Source organism: Octodon degus, unplaced genomic scaffold (assembly GCF_000260255.1).
Source record: "Octodon degus isolate 3935 unplaced genomic scaffold, OctDeg1.0 scaffold00201, whole genome shotgun sequence".
Classification (NCBI taxonomy): Eukaryota; Metazoa; Chordata; class Mammalia; order Rodentia; family Octodontidae; genus Octodon; species Octodon degus.
In genome coordinates, this window is record NW_004524777.1 from 2898063 (window position 1) to 2903972 (window position 5910).

Consider the following 5910-nt stretch of genomic DNA (forward strand, 5'->3'; position numbering starts at 1 on the left):
TTTTTTTTTTGCAGAACTGGGGATTGAACTCAGGCCCTTGTGCGTGCCAGGGAACCGCTTATTCTACTGAGCCATCTCCCTGGCCCTATTTGTTTTATTATTACCAGTAAATAACACACATGTATTTTGCTATGAGTTATTCATAATGAATTTTAAGTATTAGCAGCTCACCATTATTTTTACTATATAGTTGAATTCACAGCAGATGTTCACCCAATAAAAATTCTAAATAAAATTTTAACAGAAAAGAAAGTGTAAATGAATGGCTACATATCCATGAAATAATAATCCATTCAATTAAATTATACAACTTCTAAATGTGTGCTATTTCTAATGTCTTATTAATTATTATTATATGCTCTTTAAAATTAAAAAATAAAAAGTAAAAGGGATAAGAAAAAAATAAGATTTATTGAGAGCAAGCATTGATGTTTAACTATTTGACCAATCTTGTGTACCTATTATCTGTTAATCTGAGCAAGAGATATGATGATAAAAATACATAATATAGCAACCAAAAAAAAAGAAGTGTGTTTGGATGGAAGGGGCAGGGCTCTGAAGGGGTGCCCTAGGGGTCTATCTCTCTCCCTGGGGCCTGCCTTTGCTCTCTGTGTCCTGGCCATCACAACACAAAACTTTTCTTCACACCAAGTCATTGCATTATGCCCCCCCCTTTTTTTTGGATCTCACCAACCATGCATAAGCTGAGACCTCTGAAACAGTGAGCCAAAATAAACCTCTCCTTTTAAGTTGTGGGTATTGAATATTTTGTCCTAATGACAAGAAGGTAACTGAGGGAACATGGAAGCTGTGCCCCTGGACAGATGGAAGCCACACCTACAGACAGACAAAAGCCAAGTGTTTACCCCCAGACAACTTTGTACCCATAAATTTTACATCCTGGCTGTGGCCACCTGCCAACTCCAAGCTCACTCTGCATTTTGTTTTCCCTTGGCACAGGGCAGAAGAGGCACCGGCCAACCAACCTAGCTGGTTGTGGATGAGACCAACACCCTGGGAGAGAAAGAAGCCCCAGAGAGTCCACAGCTCCAGGGAGAACAGACCAAGCTAGCAGTGCTACCCCAAGAATAGTTTAAAGGTATTGTAGACTACAAAAATAGCGTGGGATTTTACTACAAAGCTGATTCATTCATGATAAGCTAGAGATCCAGTGCCATATTGAGGTGGGTTTAATTGGGAGCCATGTTGGCTAGGAGTTAAGACTGAACCACAGAATAACTCCTTTTTAGAGTCTCTACTGTTACATTACCACAATGACTGGGTGAGAGACAGCCACAAGGGATAGTTATGGGTAGAGTGGGCTAGATATACATCCCTAAGAAATTCAAGCACCAGATGGAAGGACACAGGGCCCCACTTTCCATCATGAAAAGTCAGGCCTGGCATGTGTAGCTTTCAAAAGTGGCTGGATCTGAAAGTATTGGCATTAAATCTAGCAGCCTGCTTGAACCTGCACTCTGCTACCTACATCCAGAAGATACCTGTGGTCTGATTGTTTTCCCTATCTACCATGTGATCAAGGACATGTCATGGCTTGGATGACTGCCACACTCTGGGATGTAAGAACAGAGGTGATGCTAGAACAGGGTGAGGTGTCATCTCACAAACTCCCAGGTTGTAAAGCTAGGCAGAAAATATGATGTCTTTCTGGATTCTTTTTTTTTTTAAATAGTTTATTTTATTTTATTTTGTATTTTAAGGAAGTCTCTACAGGGTGTTCAGGGTTTCACTACTAGATCAGAATCGTAGTGATCCACCTGTTTACAGCCTCCCAAGAGCTGACTCTCTGGATTCTAAGATCTCAGATCCTGGGAGGAAAATATTCATTCAAAAACACAGAGGAATTTTTGGACTCTTTTTTTCTTTTTCTTTTTCCATCATTAGTTTTGGGGAATTGGGGTTTTATCTTTCTCTTTTTGCATTTTTCCTCCTTATTTAAATCTCTGCTTTTTTCTTGTTTGTTCTTTTTATTACTTTTATCTAATTGTATTAACTTCTTTTACTTCTTAATAGTATCCTGTTGCTTGCTTTTCTCTCCTCCTTCTGACCTTCTATTGCTTAATTTTTCAAAGTTTACTTCTTTCATTCTTCAACTCCCATCTCCTCTATATTTAGTAGTAAAAACACTAAACTTTATTAATTTTCAGATAGTTAAATCTATGCTATTAGAGTTGTATACTTTTCTATTGTTAGTGAAGATATAGTTTTTATTTAAAAGATATCCACTGTGATTTATTTGGTTGTCTTAATGTATACTATAACTGTAGCTCTTTTCTATGGTTAAAAGTGGTATATAGCTGGTTTTTAGGGTCTGAAAATATCCAATTTGGTTTTTTTCTTTTTCGGAACCAGGGATTGAACTCAGATCCTTGCGTTTACCAGTCAAGCGCTTATCCTACTGAGCCATCTCCCCGGCCCCCCAATTTGTCTTTTATGTTATCATTATTGCTGATTTTTTTGATACTGTTGCCGGGATGGCATAGTCTTCGCCATTACACATATTCCTCGTTTAACAACCTACCTGCTTAACAACAGGTAGGTATTGGACGTATGGGCAGCAGAAGTGTTCAGTGCAAGGACAGAGAGTCACAAGTAGATGATAGGGCTGATGTTGGAGTCAGAGATATCTTACAAAAAAGAGAATGTGAAAAACGGGTACAACAGCTGTTAGATGATACAAAACTAATCTAAGATTAATAAGAACTAGTGAAAAATCAGAAGACAAGACAAATAGCATCAAAAACTATTTCTACAAATAATAATAGAAAACTTTCTAAACACAGGAAAGAATATAACATACAGATAAATGAATCATATAGACTCCCAAGCAGCCATATTTAGAAAAATACCTCTCCAAGATACATCAGAAGCAAAATCCTACAGGTCTAACAAAGACAAAACCTTAAGAGCTGTTAAAAGCAACACATCACCCATAAGAAAAACCCATTAAAATTATAGCTGACATCTCAACAAAGACTTCAAAGGCCAGAAGAGCTTGAAATGAAGTGTTTCAAGCCATGAAACAGCATGCAACCCAGGTTAATATATACTTTCAATCGTTGTTGAATGCCTAACATCATGTTTTTCTGAAATTGTGTATCATTTCTAATGTCTTAGCTATTATTTTTTATTTTCTTTTAAATAAAAATTAAAAAATATGCTTTCAAAATTAATGGAAAAATAAGATTTTTTTTGCATTTTAAAAGTATTTAATTCAACATTGCAATAAGAATTGAACAGTAGTAATAGAAGCAATTTAATGGCTAAGAAGATGTCTATTATTTTTTTTTCCTGGTAATAGGGAATGAACTCGGCATTCTCATTGAACTACATGTTCAACCTCATTTTTTTTTTAATTTCATTTGTCTGTCTTTTTGAGAATGGTTCTCACTATGTAATTTAGGTTGACCTCGAACTTGGGATGGTCCTCCTGCCTCAACCTCCTGAGTGCTGAGATTGCAGGCATGCGCCACCGTGCTGGGCTTATCTTTTTGAGAGAGCGGCTCACTAAGTTACCCTGCTGGGCTCAAACCTGTCATCTTCCTGCTTCAGCCTCCCAGAGTGCTGGCACTGTAGCCATGCAACGTCACACACAACTCTACCTGTCTTTACCTTCTTTTGTAGGGCACTTTGATGGCCAATTCTCTACAGTAAAACAATGGAGGGAAAATATTTTTAGAAGACAAAAATCACCTGTTAATTTAAGTTTAAAGTACTTAAAAGTGATTAAAGGTTTTAAAGATCTCAGTCACAACTATTCAATATTAAATACATCTCATTTGAATTCTAAAAATTTGTTTTTCTTTTTTGGTTTTTTAGAGACAGGGTCTCACTATGTTGTCCAAGCTGGCCCTGAACTCTAGCTGATCCTCCTGCCTCAGCCTCCTAAGTTCTGGGATTACAGGTATGCACCACATCTGGCTAATGCCTAAAAATTTAATGTAGTGGACATTTATTGTGATGATGACAATAAGTTAACAACATTTTCTAGAGAGTAGCCCTCTAGGACATCATAACTGGTCCTTGAACACATGGCTGTGGCTCACCCACGACCACATTCATTGCTCTTCTAGATCCTTCCTGGCTTCCATCCAAGCAACTTCAAAGGCACCATGAAGAGAGAGAGGCAGAAACAGACACACATTTCTCTTGCAGCAATAACCAATGAAAACAGAGTATATAACCCATAACATGAAGTCCACTAGGAGCCTCATTCAACTTGAAAAATTGCCAGTTCTGTCAATATGCCAACACACCAATAAGGTACTTATGACACAGAATCTTTATTTTTCCATAAGTATGAGGAGAAGCTACAGATGTTGAAACACGAACCAGTCTTGTTGCTGATAAATGAATTTTGAAATGCTTTCTCTGTTCTGAGCTGGCAATTGAGACTTTGACAGAATCTGAACGAGAAATGCTTCCGGATCCCTCTGTGTTCCTTTCATTCCAACGAGAGTAGAAAAAATCACTTTGATGTTGAAGTCTTCTCCCACTTCCACAGCAAGTCCTTTTTGCTTTTTGGCAGCAATAAATGCACTCAGAAGTCTTGAATACTCTTTGAGATTTGTATAGGAGAACTTATACAGGGGAGTTAAGCTATGCAAAGTCCACTGTTTATGCAGAAGGAATGCAACCTTCTGAGAATCAACATCTTCCTGCAACTGTGAACACTGAGGAATTTTTCTTCGAGGTGGGGTCGGGAGAGTGGAGATCTGCTTCCTGACAGATTCCAGTCGTTTCTGCAAGGAGGTGGCGCCTAGAAAGTAATCTTTAAGAACTGAAGTTGCACTTTGTCTAGGAGTTGATTCTGGTGCATAAGGATCCATAGTCAATAAAATGTCATGGTGACTCTGCCACCCGTTCCGGATTCACGAATAATTCTTCAAGTCTGGTTCCAAAACCACATCTATACTGAAATCCCCTAGCGGCCCAGTTTCGCACCCCTCACTCTTGCGGAGCCCGCTTCTGCCTGCAGAGGGAAAAAGGCGTCTTAACAACTCCAACTGAGATGTCCTGGGATCAAGAACACAGCTGAAATCCCACGTTTGAGAAACAGCTGCTCTGCCGCCACCTCCCGCCAGTTTAAAACCCAAGATCTTTTGTATAACTAAGAACATTTTAAGAAAATCATGACTGTCAACCAGCACTCTAGAAAAATCTAAAGGTATATCCTAGAATATCTTAGAAAGAGAGAAAGAACCTAGCAGTTCCAAAAGATCTAATAGAATGAATACTCTAGGCAAAATGACTAAGTAAGCAGAAGCAAAATTTAAAAAGGAAATTAGCAGCAGGAAAATAAAACAATGACAGAAATAATTCAAGAATTCTCAGTATGAATGCTCTCAAATCCTCAATCGAAAGACACAGTCAGGCAGATTGAATCAAGAAACAAAGTCCATTACAATCTACTTATAAGACATGATATTATTTTCTCCTAGTATTAGAAACTTTATTTTATCTGTATTTTGGGGAAGGGTCTACAGGGTGGTCAGGATCTCACTACTAGATCAGACTCATAGTGATCCACCTGTTTACAGCCTCCCAAGTGCTGGGATTACAGGTGTGTGCCACCACGCCTAGTCTCAATCACAATCTCAGTGTGCCGCAGAGGTGGGGCCAGCACGGCAGGCCCAGGCATCGAACACCTGGCCCCTGCACCTGCTTGCAGGTGCTTTAATCCACTGAACTATTTGGCCGTCCCAGAAACCTTAAAAAGTACATTTCCATTTTCCATTGACTTTATATTAGTTCTTCCTTGTCTTTTACACACACACACACACACACACACACACACACACATTTATGAACAAATACATGGGGGCCTGCCCCTTAGCTCAGTTCTTTAAGTGGCTGCTTCAACAAAACAGTCAGGCTCAGGTTGCTGTG

At 38.8% G+C, this 5910-nt stretch overlaps 1 pseudogene; it reads right to left on the reverse strand.

Moving 5' to 3' along the window:
* Positions 1-4394: 4394 nt before the first annotated feature.
* LOC101592774 lies at positions 4395-4850 on the reverse strand (annotated as a pseudogene).
* Between the last annotated feature and the right edge of the window lie 1060 nt (positions 4851-5910).